At 40.6% G+C, this 18,124-nt stretch overlaps 1 long non-coding RNA gene across 1 annotated transcript in view; it reads right to left on the reverse strand.

The window, feature by feature from the left end:
* The window catches only part of LOC102386585, a 76,783-nt gene that overhangs the window by 34,735 nt on the left and 23,924 nt on the right, over positions 1–18,124 (reverse strand). The gene's annotated exons all lie outside the window — the stretch shown is intronic.

Raw genomic sequence — 18,124 nt, forward strand, 5'->3', positions numbered from 1 at the left:
CCCGTCCCTGCCGCTGGCTTTTGCGGGTGCCCCCCCAGACTCAGGAGGCACCAGTCACCCACGGTGGAAGGTGTTTAGTTTTCTTATGCTCCTGAGCTTTTGCTGGTCATGTGTGGCCAAGAAACAACTTTCCTTTCTGATTGCTGCTGGTATCTGCGATCTTTTGCACCTTGCTCTGAAGCATCAGGTGTTAGCCACAGCCCAGGGCTGAGGATTTTGACCGGAATGTAAAGATGGTCTTGCTGGGATTTAGAAAATCCAGAGGTTCCTCGTTAGCAGGTGTCTTGCTTCTCCATTCAGGGTCAGACTGATCGGCACATTTGGGATTGGGAAGTAATTTTACCCTCCGGTCAGTTTGGTACAGACTGTTGGTAGCATGGTCCTGTTCCTTGGATAAGTTGAGCATATTTTAATGGACTACTTCCTGCCCTTGCAGTGGCAGGATATTAGCAGTGCCCTGCTTTGCATAGGATGAACTAGGGGGTATTTTTCATTTTTCAGGTATTGTGCCTAGCAGTTGTATGTGTGGGTTTGCTCCTTCAGTTTTTAAGAACAGGTGGAACTTATCTACAATAATGTAGACAGGGATGATACTGCCTTGAGCTAGCAGTTGGATGAGATGACCTCTTGAGGTTCCTTCCAGTCTAATTTTTCCATAATTCTGTAAATGAATTTTATAAATAAATTGCACTAGAACTCCCAACTGCCATGCTAATAAATTTAGCTGTTTCAATGCTATCTGTAAGTATAATATATCTGATGTGAGTAGTAAAACTCATAGCATTATTAGAGTTCTTATATTAAAACAGCATGCTGCAAACAGTGTTTGACTAGTCACAAGGCCAGGTGGGTGTGTGAGTGCTGCTTGAACAAATCATGAGACAAGTATGGACTCTGGTCATGTGCCCTCCTGATAGTTTTTTGTTTTTTTTAAGTATACTAAACAATATACAGATTGTCACCAGACTATTAGATAGGTAGTAAATTAAGGTATGTAAAGAGCTTTCTTTCCTACATTCTGAGTAAAGAATCATAGTGGCTTGATATTATTTACTGTCATGAAAAAGCTGCTCCTTTAGCACCCTATAAAAGCAATTCAATAGATGGCTTGGCACATACAGCAATGACTTAGTCAGAAATGGGATAATGGGTGATGCTGAGTAGGAAATGACCAAAGCCTCTTGATAAATGTACTAAAATTTAGCATTCACAGAGGCTTAGATCTCCTTGGCCCAGATGCCACTTCCACAGCTATGTTTCTTTAGACACACTGGAGCCAGATGGCTGCCCACCAGCGTAATTCCAAAGGTTGATGTTTGTAAGCAGTAACTAGGGGTGGGTGAGAAGGGCACCCATCCCAGGTACCAAATTAGGAGGAGGGGCCCAAGAATCACCCATCACCCCCACTGAGTCTGTGCCTCAGTAGTGTTGTCATGCTGGGACTCCAAATCAGTTCCCAGCTTCAGGTGCCTTAAGAGCAACAGAGCCAGGGCGGGCAGAGCATCCATAGTGGCAGTCACTCAGTTGGGGCTGTTCTGGAGGCCCAGTGTGGTAATACCGCCAGGGAGCAGATTCCACAGGGGCAGGGGGCAATTGTGGCACTGCTCTAGAGCAGCCAACTCCAGCATTTCTGACTGCTGTTCACTGGTGTGGGTAAGGCTCCTGCTCCCCCAGTCCCCACTCTCAGAACCTAAGTGGGACACGGTCTTTACACATTTAATTATTAATAACTCGTGATAGGGTGAGGCCATGACAAACTGAAACCCAGCAGATTTATTCCATACCATGGGCTCATATAAGGTACCATGTGTAACACATAGTATAATGTGTATAATATGAGAACATACAGCAGTTTCCTGAACATTTCTAACAAGAGCCCTGATGCCCAGACAATTATGGGATTCAGAGAAAACTCCGGATCATGCATGTACTAGCTTATGCAATTAGTAAAGGGGTTGTGGCAAATGAAAATTAAAGTCTACTTTGAAGACAGCCAGTGAATCTAGATTAGCTCTTTCTCCATTGCTAAATTGGGAAGAAAACCCCTTTTGCATAAATATTTGAACTATGTATGTAGTCATATAGAAGAACATCCCAAGTACCCTGCAAATTCTCAGATCCACTTATCTTCTGGTATGGTTCCAAATCTCTCCTTTGAGATTCATTCCCGTAAGACGTATACAAAACACAGGACATCCTCACACGGCTGACAGTGGTGGAATACTTGAACTCAAGACACCTAGGTTCCATTTCTGAGTCTGTTTAGACTTAGCTCAGATATTTCCTATATGGTCACAGGCAGCACAGCCAAGCCCACAGGTTTGTCCTATTTATTTTGAGTGGCAGTATGGAAAAAACAGGATGACGTCTGAGTTTGCCAAGAGACAAGCTTTTATGTTCATCCCTGTCAAATTTTTAGTTTTGAAGCATGGAAGAGCTTCACAAAATGGTTGAAACATTTTTGTCATTAGAAAGACTGCTTGCTTTTCCTGAACCTCACTTTTGGAAACTGACCCACTAATGTGTACTGAGCTCCCTGCAAAGTCAAGGGGAATTTGGGGTAAAAACTAAAGGCAAGAGTCTGCCTGGGTGCTTTTATAATAATTTAATATGAATATTGAAAAAAAAGACTTTGTCAAGCAAATAATTTAGGCCACAACAACAGGTTCTTGTAACCCCCCCCGGCCCCCCGACAAAGCTGAACATTAAAGCAACACTGTTAATTTAAAAATCAACCTTTTGAAAACGTTCACCTACTACCGTTACACAGTGTCCCCATATATTCTAACTAGAACAGATTAGAGAACAATAATTCCCTGATTTTAAACTTGTTCATTCTATGCACTCCACACCACTGCACAAGTAGCCAGCTTCACTTGTTTGCATGTCAGCTGATTTTTTCTCCATCAGTAAGTCTTCTTTACCTGAAGCTTCTTCTGCAGCTACAGAAAAAGGTCTCAAAGCTACTGACCTTACTTAGCTAGGGTAAGTACCTTAGCATTCAACTGTTCCATTTCTATTTCCTTAATTGCCTAAAATTAATGCATCTCCTCTGAGGTTTGCAACAAATATACTATACTTATTTTGAACGCATATACCTGAAGACTGAGGAAACAGAAGTCTTAGTTTTAGCAAAAAGCTTAGTGCAGTGAAAGCTGGCAGATTTGGCTAAAGTACTGAGCTTTTGCTGTGCTTTGGAAACCTACATTTGCATATCATAACTTTTCCCCAACATTATGTGCATTAGAAGAGCAATGTTTAAAACTTAAATGCAATATATAGATAGGATAAGAGTACATTAAAGTCATTAAAGTCATTATGGATGAGCACAGAAATCTTTTTCTATACTGCCTATATTTTGTTTAGAAAATGTATGACTCCTCAAACTCTCTTTGGCCTATTTCATTAGAAGCATTTTAGATTCTGGAATATATGCACTCCCTAGTTTATTTAGGGGGGAGGGGTGGTTAATAAGTAAGGAATGAAACCTTTAGGAGGTGTGAATTGGCAGAGCTCTGTTGAAATCCTTGTAGCCATTCCAATTTACCTTAGTCAAGGACCTGGTAACAATGTAACAATTATTTGTACCTTTTGTTGGCTCAATCAAATAACCCTTACTACCTACCCATTTTGAATCATTCTAATACATATATATATATATATATATATATATATATTACTTTTTGGGAACTGGCTTATAGGTGTGTGTATATGTATGCATATACATCTATATATAGAGAGCTATATATAGATATACACACACTATATATATAGTGTATAAGTGTGTGTAGATATATACACATACACACACACTTACATGCACTCACATATATATAGTGTATGAGTGTGTGTGTGTGTGTAAGTACACACACACACACACACACACACACACAGATAGACATACACACATACCTATAAGCCAATTCCCAAAAAGTAAAACTTTAAATACCATTTCTAAGCCGTCAACTCTATAGGGTGTTTCATTAGAGCACTGGTTCTCACATGGGCGACTGGTGCCACCTTATTCGGGGGGGCACATGGCCCCCCAGCAATCAGTCATGGGTCCCCCTGTGGCTGATCTCATCGACTAGGGAGGAGGGATCCCCTGCGGCCAATTGTGTTGACTGGAGGTGGGGTCCCTCCATGGAAAAACTTAACAAGTGGTGAGTTACTGTGCTGCTCCCGAAAGTGGCTGCAGTGCTCCTGGGCCTTCTGGAAGCGACCATGGCTTACATATGGCACTCGCACTCCCTGGCTCGTGCTCACAGGGGGGGCACTGGCACTCCTGCCGGCCTTCCCTGCCCGTCGCCTGAGTTGGGAGTGCAGCCTGACAGGGGGTGCATTGGTGCTCTCAGGGGGTGCACGTGCACCCCTGTCTATCCTCTATGTGTTGGCACCGGGTTCTCAACTGGGGCTGAGTATTTGCTGTACACCAGGAAGGGCTTCAGCATGCCTTGTTAGGATTCTCTGATAAATATGAATCAGGCAAGAGAGCTGACTAATGCTACATCTCCTCTTGGTCTATCCTCCCCCCATGCTCTTTCTTGAAACAGAGGCATATGGGACAGTTCCACCTGTCCCACCACCTTTGTTTCCAGAAGATGCTGTGAAGGCTCAATCAAGAAGGGCTGCAGCACAAGCCAGCTTTCCTGAGTCCTGAATCTAAAAATGTTGAGAACCGCTGGATGAGAACATCCAAAAGTCTCCTACAAGCATTAACAAATTTGGCCCTACAACACTGGTATGAGGAGGGATACTATGGATCCTTGCATTTTTGGGGGGTTGGACTAGATGACCCATGTGTTCACTTCCAATGTTACAATTTTTCCAACATTATGATCCCTTGCTTATCCTTACTTAACAACAGGAAAAATGAGGACACCAAAAGTTAAATTGTCACAGGAAGGCTGTAGCATAGCCAGAAACAGAACCTATGTCTCTCAGACTTTTAATGCGGATACTTCCTCCTACTGTTTCCACTAGAACAACAGCAATAGCAAACAAATACTGACATAATCTAATCTACTGAAAATACTGGAGAATAAATAATTTAAAGAGAGACAGAAGTAGCTGTTATAAGGCAACAAAACCACTGTGGGCAACTTTAATCTATTGTATTAAAAGGGCATTTGATTCACCAGTGTCTAATTACCTAAATGACTTAATAGCACAGATAGTTAAATGTGGGTTTATATAGGGATTTTGCTGTGCTTTTATTGTAGCATCCACACCTTACCATCCTTGTAAACATGTATTAACCAACAATAAGAAAAACAAAAGAGGAAACATAAATGGAATTAAAAAAATTACGTGATCATACGTTCTGAAATAATTCTACCTTTGCACTTACATTCACTAAAGCCCCTCTGAAGGAAGAATGTTGAGTAAAAAGTCCTGAAAAGGCTCAACAATCCTTCAGGGAGAATGAAAGGATCCTTCAGGGAGAGGATCCACTTTGCACATCACAAGGAACGCAGGATCCAACCAATTTAGTCTGTCATCTTACTAGGTTTTTCTTGCTGTTTAGACATATTCAAGAATCTTGCCAGAAGTCACTGGCAAAAACGTTGTCTTTTGGAGGAACTGATATTAGGGACCCTAATATCCTGAAGATGTCACTGATTCCCCTGTATTTTTGTGTCCACATGGCAGCAAATGCCTGTAAATCAGATAATTCTGTGAAGGAGTCCTAAGCTGTGTATATGTGCACATGCATGTGTACTTGTGTAAGTGTGTGATTACATGTGTGGGGGGTGGGATGCAGAGCCGATGCAAAGCCCAGACTGAGCTTCAGGGCTGTTCTAGGCCCCTGGCAGGTATTATAATGTGCAACAAATCGTAACACGCCAAATGTTAAACCAGTTTACACCTGGATAAAAATGGCAGATCAGCCACAAAGAAGTTGCTTGTTGAAATAGTAATGTCTTTGTGACATGGAAATATACTGTGATAATTTTAGTGTGTGGCTAGTTGGCATATTACGATTTGTTACACGTTATATATGAGTAATATCTGTCAGGGGCCTCAAAGACATTCACTACCATAGGGATTAATCATTACTGCCCCATCAATTTGATTGAGCAAAACCATCCATTTCTATTCCTAGAAATTCTTGGTCTATCATATCAACTTGTGACTTCATAAGAGTCCTTGGAGACAATCTCACTATTACATTTCAACCTACACAAACTCAGTCCATACAATTCCCTTTCCTCCTACTTGTGCTCATTTTATCAGTAATTCTGTATAATATGTTTACATGTCAAGGTGACTCAGCAAGGTTCAGCTAGGTTTTCATAAACTTAGCAAAGCTATTAAAAACTGAGCACTGGAGAGTTCAAGTGCCTTTCCAGCCCTCCTATCTCCTAATTTCTTAGGTCAAAAAGCTAATGCCAGAATTAAATGAAAAGGTTCTCTTATTCATGATGGGAGAATCATCACATTAAGAACAGTATTTAGATTACATAAGTAGGAAAAAATCAGGAATTAGTGATATTCAGTGTTATTAAGGAAGTCTTCAATGATCCAAAGGATTAAAAATAACTGTGCTGATTAATGTCTCAGCTTGCACAGCCATTTTATTATTCCTAAAAACACTGCATTATGTATTACAGTCACAGTTATAGAGGTTGCCCTATATCAAATGGATTGTTTCAATTATCTGTACTTCAAGATAATTAAGAATCACAAGTCAGAAGAAATCTATGGGAGGCTGACATTGGATTTATTAATGACAACATCACTGGTACAGATATGATTAGCTTCTCTTGCCCCTGATTTTGATTTATGTAGCTAGCAATGTGTGATGGCTAGAGAGAGAAGGACATGGTTAGAGCCAATCTGAGTGTTATTATAGGTAGTGGTCACAGTATTTTCTCTAAATGGGTATTTCAATAGGTGGCAATACCAGGACTAATTTTCAGAGATACTTAGCACAGGAAAATGAGGTATCTTGGCTGAGATACATTATCCTGTTCTATTTTGTACAAAAAAGGCAGTAAAGTGTTTCTACTGGTCAAATAACGGGATAGTCATCAGCTAGTTGCAGAGAAAGCATTCATGCAGCAACACAATAGAGTGGACAGAATGTGAATTAGTCAGGAGTCAAGGATAAAATAAAAATCCAGACAGTGCTAGAGGATATGTGGATTGTTATCAACCCATATTACAATGCCAATATCAAGTCTCCAGTGTTATTAACCAGATGAGAGAGACATGGTAAAATTTACAAAGAAACCCATGTGTAGACAGGATAGGGCAGTTTTTGTTTTATTTGTATGCTGTGGAGGAAAGGTGCATTCAAATTACTTATAGAAATGTAATCTGTGAAAGCTTTGGCTTATTAAGAGTCTACAAAAGTACCATACATAGAGCTAGATCAAGTGTAATACAGTTTCTTTATACATAGGAACTTGAAGCTAATTCTCAAGGATTTTGTCCTTCAGCTACCTGCACTTTAATGTCATAATTGTGTCCCTGTATGATTTAATTACCAATAATAGGACGTGTATGATGGCACTTTGGAGATCTATTTCAGATGTCTCAACATGAAGGGCTTGATCCAGAGCTTTTCCAGGTCAACAGAGGGTTCAGCCCCCAAAGCAGAAAGCAGCTGTCTGTGAAAGGCTCAACATTAATCTGAGCAAGATCAAAGTGGTGCTGGATGCAAGGAGAGGACCACTTAGGAACAAGATCAGGACACCACACAACCTTCAAGCTGCAGCTGGCTGTCACAAAGTAATAAGAATCCTCAGAGTATTCAACTCATCGTTAATACTAATCATATGTCTACATGACACAAGATAGTACCATATAAAGATATCCAGCCTGGCTCACATATCAGAAGCAATATATCTACATTATCATAGTTCCACCTGAGATAATATGCCCTACTGCAGCAAGTAACTGTTTGGACTTTATTCAGAAATATTGGTAGAGGTGATATCTTTTATTAGACCAACTAAATAGTTGCTTGAACTCTAGACATTTTTGTCATCTTCTCAGTCCACTACTACTAGCTTCTCTCTCTCAGTTCTGTCATATCCTTTCCCTTTCCCATTTCTCCTCTTTACCTTTTCCTCTGTAATAACTGTCGTCTTCTTTTCCCCAATCTTTCTTCCTATATGCCTTACCAGCTGCCTCTATAATAAATAATAACAACCAATATATCAAAATTAAGTATTTTATGAAGAAGAAAGGAAATGAACAAGACACGTGCCGTTCTTCATTGCAAGAACATTCGTGGTATGAGCTACCTATTTCACCGGCCATTTCTCTGTTTTGAGCTTCTTAGATTATCAGCTCTGTGCATGCATGTGTGTGTGTGCGCGTGCATGTGCGCGTGTGGGTGGGCATGCATGCATAGTGCTAAATAGAATAGATCCCTGATTTTGCTTGAGGCTATTGTACATTACTACAAAAGAAATAATAAATTAAATGTTGAAAATAGTAATTTAGAGGTGCTTATTTTTTCTTTAAAAAACCCAAACAGAACACACGCATATTCTACCCTCAAAAGATGGAAATGTACAGAAAACAAAACAAAACCCCCCCAAACCCACAAAACAAAAACCAAACACACAATGCAATACCATTATTCATAGATAAGTAAGGCTGGAAGGGACCTCATATTAATTTAAGTTTCTTAACATTCAGGACCAAAAGAAATAACTCTTTGTAGCTTTAATTCAATTCAGTGCTGTATGTGCTATATAGATGGCATTATACCAACATAAATCAGAAAGTCTTTACACTGACATTCAGTATTGTTAGCGAACTTACAGTTTTTTGTAAATTGCAGACCATAATTCCTCCTTTAGGGCCTAATTATTAGAGCTAGGCTTGTGGTAAGAGGACCCTACTGCCAGTCTCAGAGCTGTAGTTACTAATTCTTTGCTACCATTGCATCATCTCTGTAGGCATTCCAGGATGGGGAAAGAATGGAAAGGGAAGCAATAGGCAAAGGGAGCAGATCATGGAAGTGCTCTGGACAGTTCGATACCTCAGTGATGATATGCTTCTGCAAAAGCTTATGAAAGTCACTGAAGCCAAAGTTTACCTAAAAGATTCAAGGTGCCACACCTGTGTTGGGAGGTGAACTGGTCACCAAAAGCCCAAAGGAAGGGAGGGGATACTGTTTCCCATCAGTTCCTGTGTTAGTGTCTGCACCAGTATAGGAATGAATATATTCCTATGAATCCAGTAACTACTTCTCATTTCTATGTCAAATGTAGAAGAGGGCAGAAAATCTCAGGATACTAATATACTACCTCCCATCAAGGTAGCATGTGATTTGAACCAGGATCGAATACTGTAAAAACCTCTACTCTCATTTGATATTTAAGCCGATATTTGGAAATACAGATGAATACACAAAAGTTATAAAAATGAAAGGAAAAAATAAGCCAGCCAGGCATTCTTTTAATTTGGGTTGTGAGTTGGTACTATAATTAATTTACCCAATCAGTTAATCCATAGCTATTATTAATTCTGCACTCAGGGATGAAAAAAAATATAAATAGATAGATAGATAGATAGATAGATAGATAGATAGATAGATACTTATATGATGCATATTACACAACAGAGTTTAACAAACTCTTTTTAAAAGTGTTAGCTTACAAAGATTCACCATGAATTGTATAAACAGGAGAAACCAGAAAAGGCCAGGAGTGAACCAATATTGTGCTTTCAAGTAGGTACATTCTAATCTCAGTTTTATTGCTCCAAATTCAGAATAAATCATCTCCCTTCAGTACAATTTTCTGGCTTCCCCCTATAACTGAGCTGAATTTTGCCAAAAGTCTCTGCTTCTTTACTGGATGCACCATTAATGTTCTATATATATATAGTGGAAGTTTCCTCTTTTAAGAAGTCTCTGGTGTATCATATATTGGGGGGAAAATGTAATAGGTCTTTGGTGGAGAAAGGTTTTCAGTAGGCTACATTTTAGATTGTGGTTTATTTATGTCTTATAGTTAAATAGTAAGATGGATAAAAGAATCTACTGCTTGGGGAAAAGCAGTTTTGCAGATTAATGCTAGCCCAGTTCACTGGAGTGAATCAATGTTAGTTTGTTAAGAGTTTTTTTCTGTAATATTTTCCTGAAGATATGTTGTTCGAGTTTAGGAAAGAGAATTCTGCATGTTGGGGTCTAGAACTCTAAGAGCAGTTGAATAAAACAGAGCAAAGATTAAGGTCTTATAAGTATTATATTATTTTCAATAGAAATAATTTATTCAATGGGAGTAATTTTACCTTACTGTTGTGTGTTCTGAAGTGCTATGACAATTTTTTTGTCTTATTGCTTTTCATTTTAGGATTAATTAAATCTCAACACCCACGTGGGAAGAAAAAGGATTATTATGCTCACTTTACAGATAGATCAGTAATGTGTTGGCAAAATAGAAACAATAAAGACTAATTCAAAAATTTGCTGCTACCCACATGTGGCATAGTTATTATTTTTATCAACTTCTAGTACCAGAAACTCATAAAAAAGCCCGTATCATGTTGCTGTAGGCTGTAAAAGTAAGATTTTCAGAAGTGTTTATCAATGGCCTTTCTCTGTTCCCACTAAAGACAATGGGAACATCACCATTAACTTCAAAGGTGCAGCATTCAAGACATTGCTATGTGTTCTCGAAAATCCGACTCCCACTTTTTGCTAATCCCAACCTCTCTTCTCCCTATAAAAACAAAATCAAAATTTCTCTCCACCAGTTCCATATTCCATCACTCATGCCCACCAGTTCTTCCATTCATGCACTACCTTGTTTACCTCACCGTGCTTTCCCTGTCCCCAAAACACTGTTTCTCCCAGCTTTAACAGTGTGAAAGTAGGCAGGTGATCTGTGTCAGCTCCCAGCACCATGACAGTGGGAGAATTATTCTTTGGTTGTCCCTACCATCAGATGGAGGGAAATCAGATTCTCTCTAGTGCTGGGAGAGGCTGTCTATTTTTTAAGGTGGCCAATCAGCCTCCCGTGCTTGGTGTGAAGGGATAAAATGATTTCTTCCTTGGTTGGTGATGCAGGTGAGGGGAAGGAAGTCACAAAAAGAGAGAGTGCTACTAGGAAGTAAAAAATGCTTAATGGATGGGTGTAGCTAGAGGCATGGGCATTACTGAGAATGGAAAAGTAGTGTTGTTCGACCTGAACGATGACAAAAACTGAAGAAAGAAAAATTTAAAAAAATGTGTACAGAAAGCCTGCATGAGGCTTAATTTAGAGGCGCTTCAGCAGCATGTGATAAAGAAAGGAAAAAGAAGATTTTGGCCATGAGGGCTGACAAAGTGAATTTTGTGATGGAGGGAGAGGATAAAGACATTAAACAAAATTAATTAACAATTGACTTCAAGGAGGAAAGGGAGTAAATACCAGACAGTGAGAGAGAAATTGCATACATTGTTATACCGGAGATCACAGAAGTGTCAAATGGCAAACTGGATGGTAAGTTAGTTATGGTGTGCACCCTTAAAAGTTTCTCAATTTAATTAGACTCCACAGTTCCCAGTGGAACCTCCTATTTAAAGAAAGTATATTTCTGGAAGTGATAGAATTTTTTTTAAACACATGAGATGTTTGGTGTAACCAAAATACTGAGAGGTCAGGGGACCAATGCTGAGTGAAACACGGTCTTTGTAAATTCTCAATAGCCATTTGGATGAATGGAAGTGTTGATTCAGGGTTGATGGTCAAAGGAGGAGAAAAGTACAAAACGGCAGGAGACATTAAAGAGTCAGTTAGGCTGCCACTGTGGAAGTTGAATCTGCTGAAGATAAGAATGGGAGATTGTTATAAGGGAAAAGGGCAAGCCAGATATCATGATTCAAAAGAACAGGAGCTCTAGAGCTCTTTTGAAAATTATTTAAAAAAATGAGGATGCAATAGTTCAGAGAGAGAGAGAGAGAGAGATTTTCCCAACAGCCTTTAGAAGGACACAGTTGACCAAAAACAAGAAAAAGAAAAAATATTTAGTTATTTCCTTTATTCTTTACAGAAGCTTTTTTTCTTTGGTGTTTTCAGAGTGGAAGATTTTGCAAACATAAGGGTTATTTGTTTGAGAAGCAGAATGCTGATTTGGCTTGGTTATTTTTAGATGATCCTATCAATTTCTGTGTTATGAGGTGCTGCATGTAGGTTATGAAAGAACTAGTGAAGTGTGATTTATTAAGTTTCCATTTGGAGTTTTTGCTCCTGTTATTTTCTGTAATGAACTGTGGGATCTTATATTGCATGTTGGTAAGAGTGCACTAAATGGTCACTATGAATGTGGAAAAATATCTTTTTCTCTGATTAATATTCCCTGAATTCTACAAAGAAAGCTGTATTTAGAACAAGTAGGGCATAGGCTGAAAAGGTTATTATCAAGAATGAATCAGACTGGAACTGAATAGAGCTAAATCCCACAAAATTCAAGCATAAAATGGAAAAAGTTTCAAAAAAATCAGCCACACATGAGATTTTCATTATATTGGGCAGAAATCTCATGGGGACAACTGTTGTTTTAATGCTTGGCCATAAAAACAGGGCTTTCTAATTTTACCATCAATTTGAACCCAAAGGCTCAGGAAGAGGGTTTACACTGTGGGACTCAATAGAAAACTCTGAAATTTGAAAAGGTTCCAGTTTTTCAATTAGTAGCCATATTAAAATGGCAAATTACACAGTCTTTATGCATTTTATCCAGTTAAAACTAGGTGTTATGAAAGGAGAGGAATACTGGTCTTTAATCCACACATTCTTATTTATAATAGTGTGATCTAGACTTAAAATAAGGTTTGGTTCTGCATAGCACCTTTCATTCTCAAGGTTTTCAAAGTATTTTGCTAATGCATTTAGTTAAATACTGGCAATGCAATGAATGAGTAAGCAAATGTTCAGCCAATATGAGTTGAATGGCAGCTTACATGCAAAAGCTCTGGGCATCCAAACCTGTTTAATTGTGAGAAGAAATGTTGGCCAGGATACCTGAATTTTCCCCTACACTTTCCTGAATGAGGTCCAAGTGAACACTAAAGACCCTGTAATATCAACACAGACAGCGAAAACTGTGCTTTAGGCACCATGTTTTACATTTTTATCCAAAGGTGAAGAGCTCTCCCATCATCGCACACTTGAATGTCAGCATTGTGTATTAATCCAGGTTCCAATGTACAGCTTGAACTCTTGACTTACTGTCCAGAAGCAAAAATATGACATGAAAACCGAATGGATCAGAGCTCACTGAAAAATGGAGGGAGGGGGAGAGGAGGCTAGAGGATAATTCAACATACATTTCAGCAAATTGGAAACATTTCCTGTTCTTTTGTGTTTTAAAATGGTCTACTTTGTTTCCCAAACATTTTGCAGAACTGCTTCTGGCAAGTAAGTTGTCCTGAATGTGAAAGCTGCAAAATTTCAAAGCAGATTCCTCCTCCCCTCCCCCACCCCATTTTATAAAGGAGAATTCTGAGAAGGTCCCATCAGGTGTGTATTCTAAGCAACAGCAAGTTACATTGTAATTATATACACAAACAAAAAAACATTCAAGCCCGCTCAATCATTAATGGTTAGTCAAGAACACTGTACATGTTTTAAAGGTGATGAAAGATTAAAGCATAATAAAAGCAAAACCCAAGAAAGTAATACACCTGAGTAACTCTGCTCTGGAACAGTGGTGCACATCCACACAATTCCTCCTTTCAGGGTCCTGGTTTGGGAAAGCAGAATGGCAATTTCTTAAAAGCAGACCTTTTACGGAAGTGTGTTAGTATCTGCTTAATGTTAAGCACTGGTTTAAGTGCACTCTTGAGCAGAGAATTGGGGCCCTGGCAGATTTTCAGTAGGTGGAAAGTTTTGGAAAGAAGCCCCCCTTTTTTCATTGCTGGACTTGAAGTATGTTATCTATAACATATTACCAGTCTACGTTTACAGAATAAAACAAATTTCTGTTTTGACTTGCCAGGGTGGAATGAATGAGCCATAACTACCCTGAGGCTAGAGATGGAAATTACACATAAACTGGTATAAGTGATTAGAAACCAGTTCAAATCTATAACACAACAGATGTTCAGTGCACATAAACCACTTTCAAAATGGCTGAAACCAGTTTAAGATAAACCTGGATGGATGTAGTATCTGACTTAACTGATTTAGGTTAAATCAGTTTATTGAACTTCTGTCTCAGAGCTGCTCCAGATTCAAGTTAACTCACAGTATCCCAGGATGCTTTGTATCTCCCCTGCAAACTCCCCCCTCGCAGGGTGGGCAGGCTAACCTTGGCCTAAGCTGGCTGTTCCGGCTCAGCAGGGAGGCGTGCTCTAACACTCCCCCTGGCTTCTGACCTCTGTCACTGCAGGCATGTGTCTGCATGTCCAAAATCAGAAGTGAATGTCTGTTCACTTGCCTATTAGTTCAATCTACACAGCTTAGACTAAAGTGCAAAGATTGAATAGATTCAGCCTTAAGTTTTTTGACTGTCTATACTTGGCAAAACTGGAGCAGGTTAGATTTCAACCAAATGAAAGCAGAGCTGCCACCCCATTCCTATTATTTAATTTTTAAATTGTTAATTTGTTTGTAGTAATTCCATAATAGTCTGAAGGCAAAGCAGATGGTCTTTTCAAAACACTGTCTTGTTCTAACTCTGACTCCATTGAAGGTAATGGGGATTTAGCACTGATTTCAGTGGGAGCAGAGCTAGGTCAACACTCAGGGTACCTATACACGAGCCGGGAGGCAGCTGGATTAATCGATTAATCAAGTCTGCTGGAGCGTGGTAGTTACTGTTCTCCAGCCAGCCTCCACATCTTGTGTATCAGTGTCCCTGAGCTTCAAAATGGTGGTGGGAGTGCTTTAATTAAAGCTCATTTGATGAGCTTTAGATAAAGAACCCCTGCTGCAATTTTGAAGCCACTCTAATTAAAATGCTCTCCCCTCACTCCCAGACCACATATAAAAATATCCTCAGTGATTTTGCAAGTACCACTTAGGGTATTTTCTTTATCAGTTTTGTTCTTCCCTCCTTACAAATATTGCCTTATCTTGGTGAAGTGGAATTAACATAACTCTTTGTTTTGGACTGCTACTTGTTTGTACGTCATCACCATCAGTCATGCCAGCATGGCTCTGAGAATAAGATTTGTTAGTCATCCTGCACTCCTTCTGTTGAATGGTTTTGTAGTATGAGTATGTGGGCCTACGCTACCTGTTGTTTTCTTTTACTCATTTCTCTGAGAGAGAGATTTTTCCAAATGGATATTGAAAATTCAGAGACTGTTTCTTATCACACTGTATCATTTTTAATACACACACACACACACAAATGCATTAAAAGCAAAAGAAAAAAAACATACCATCGCAATTGATGCTAAGTACCCCTGCTAGGAATCTCAGCAGAAAGGACAATATCATAGACTCACCTCTAAACCTTTGAGGTAGACTTTTCAGGAAAAAATTGAACCTGTTCTGCAGAGTGCTGTGTGGGAGCTTGCATTTCTAAGCTGGAATACATCCTGCAGATAAACAGATGACTTAATTGCCAGTGTTTACAAAAGACACTGGATTAACAGGCAGGCAGACTGAAATAGCATACTAAAGTAAACAAATGTAAAGTAATTTAAATTTTGGACCTTAGCTATTTGATTTTATGTCTGTCGTTATATGGAAGTCATTCTCCTGTTACAGTTTTCCAGATCAGTTTCCTTAATTTCATAGTCAGACATCATAAATCCTATTGAAACTTGAAAACTTGAGGTTGAAGAAATCAAATTACAGAGAAGGATGGTCTGCTGGTTGGAGTGAAGCACTTGGAGTGAAGAGAGCTAGATTCTGTTCAATGACAATGTTCACACTTAAATTCTTAAAACTGGCCTTTAACTTAAACTGCTTCAGTGTTCAAAACCCCAGTTTCAGATGCTCACTCTTGTGCTGAGCTCCACAGCCTCATCAGAGGTCAATGGATGCCACAGGTGTCTTGGTCTCCCTATTTATAGCACAGGGACAATACTACATGCCTCAGAAGAGTATGAGTAGGGCCTGATTTAAATCACGATTTCACATTTTTCACGAAAATCACGTAATTAAATGATTTTCATGAAAAATGCAATTTGCAAGGAAATACCATGATATGACCATTTGCTGGGAAGTTCCCCGGCAAGCAGCCATATCCATGGTATTTCACTGCAACAAGATGGGATGCAAGAGGAGGAGGGAAGGGGTGCTGCTTCGAGCCTGGAGTGACAGACTGCGGGCTGACCAGCATGCTCCTTCCTCGGGCTGCCTTCCCCAATGGCAGTGGCACAGAGGAGAAGAATAACCCCTCCTCCTCCATACTAGCAGTGTCCCCCCAAGATCGCCAGCCTCCATGAAGCAGAGGCAGTGATGGTGGCTATTGGGCTGGGGCCGGGTTGCTACCTACCTGGTCTGGCCCATCCCAGCCCCATGTTTGTTTGGTGCTGGGGGGAGCCACTGCCTGCCGGGCTCCTCTGCATGCAGGGGTTGGTGTGAGGGGGCTGGAGCCCCTGAGGCAGTAGGGCCAGTGGGAAGGCGTTAGCCCACTGCCCACTCAGCCTGGCCCATTGCCAGCCCCTGCCAGACCAAGGCCAGGAAAGCAAAGGTACTGCTAGGCTGGGCCCTCCCTTGTACCACCCTCCCACCATGCTCTCCCTGTCCTGGGCTGGGTGTGGAGATGAGGGGGAAGCCTCAGCCACAGGAGATGGAGAAGGATCCCTCCCCTCAGCTCCTGCCCCTGCACCATGATCTGGCCAGGAAAATGGCAGCCCCTGCCATGATTGGGCTATGAAATTTTTGAGCTGGGCCCACCATTTAAACCAGACCCTAAGTATGTGAAGGAATAATGAATTACTTTCAGACAGGAGCAGAGATATAGCACTGAATCCTACTGAAAAGATGATTAATTAAGTATATAACAAAAGGCATTTGCTCCCCAGCCAGGTATTCCCCCAGTACAGTAGGCTAATCTGTTTTGACTTTTCACTGCTATCAGAACCCCAGCTGTCTCAGAGGAAGATGCACACAATATACTCAGGTCCTCATATCTCAGTATGCTCCCGGGGATCCCTACACATTTCTTATACTATACAGATATCCATATCTCAGTCAAACCCCAGGTGAAACCAGGGGGCACTGGGCCACAAGGGATGGGAAAAAGCTTGCCCAAGACCCAGAAAAAAAGGAGGCAATTAGGATCAGTGTGATGGACGGTGGTTTTGGAGTATCCTGGTCAGGACCATAGAGAAGGACCAGGAAGTCCATTACAGCAAAGGGAGAAGAGGGCAGGCTAGGTAATACCCATTACTGCCTGAATGGCAAACGAGGATGCTAGACCATGGAGCGCTAGGGACATCCTGCACAAACCTTCACCCCTTTGCCTGCGTCTTCATGAAGCCAGATGGGCTGGGAGTGGGGGCCTTCCCTGGGACTTCTGAGAAACTGGGCACAGTCAGTGAGCCCAGACTGGAGGATGACTGCACCTCCATGCCCCAGAATCGGGCTCTACATAGAGACCAGGCTGAAGGAACAGCCAAAGGCAAAGGGAAGAGAATAAAGCAAGAGATCCCATCTTCTTTGTGGGAGTTGTCAGGAAACTAATAAGGGCAGGTAATTTACCTCTGCTGTTGCTCCCAGAAATGTGTACACTCAGAAGGAGAAAAGTCTCATTCAATGAAAACCCCTTGCTGTGCTAACACCTACTCACATGCTGGTTTTCCCTCTTGCACACACAGAAGTGGGGAAGGGAACATTAAAGCAGCAGAAGAAAAAAGAAAAGTATTTTGTTGACGGGGACCTGGGAGCACAACAAAAGAGGTTTTGTTTCACCTTGGTCAAATTGACCAGTTTCAAGTTGACAGCACTCCTATAATCATATTCAAGAGCAGCCTCAGTCCTGGCCAATACGGAGATTAGATTTGCCTTTATCATGAGGATGAAAACAAAGATTCAATCAGCACCAGAGCAGAGCCGCATAAAATAGTTGTGTGTGCGCGCGCGCGTGTGTGTGCATGTGAGAAAGAGAGGTGGCTCAGATCCCAGTTAATCTGCTAGAGATCAGAGTAGTGCTGGAACCTCTGCAGCCCCCCCCCCCCCCCTTTTCCCCCCCCCCTCTGTTTTTTTTTTTTTTT

Source organism: Alligator sinensis, unplaced genomic scaffold (assembly GCF_000455745.1).
Source record: "Alligator sinensis unplaced genomic scaffold, ASM45574v1 scaffold373_1, whole genome shotgun sequence".
NCBI lineage: Eukaryota > Metazoa > Chordata > Crocodylia > Alligatoridae > Alligator > Alligator sinensis.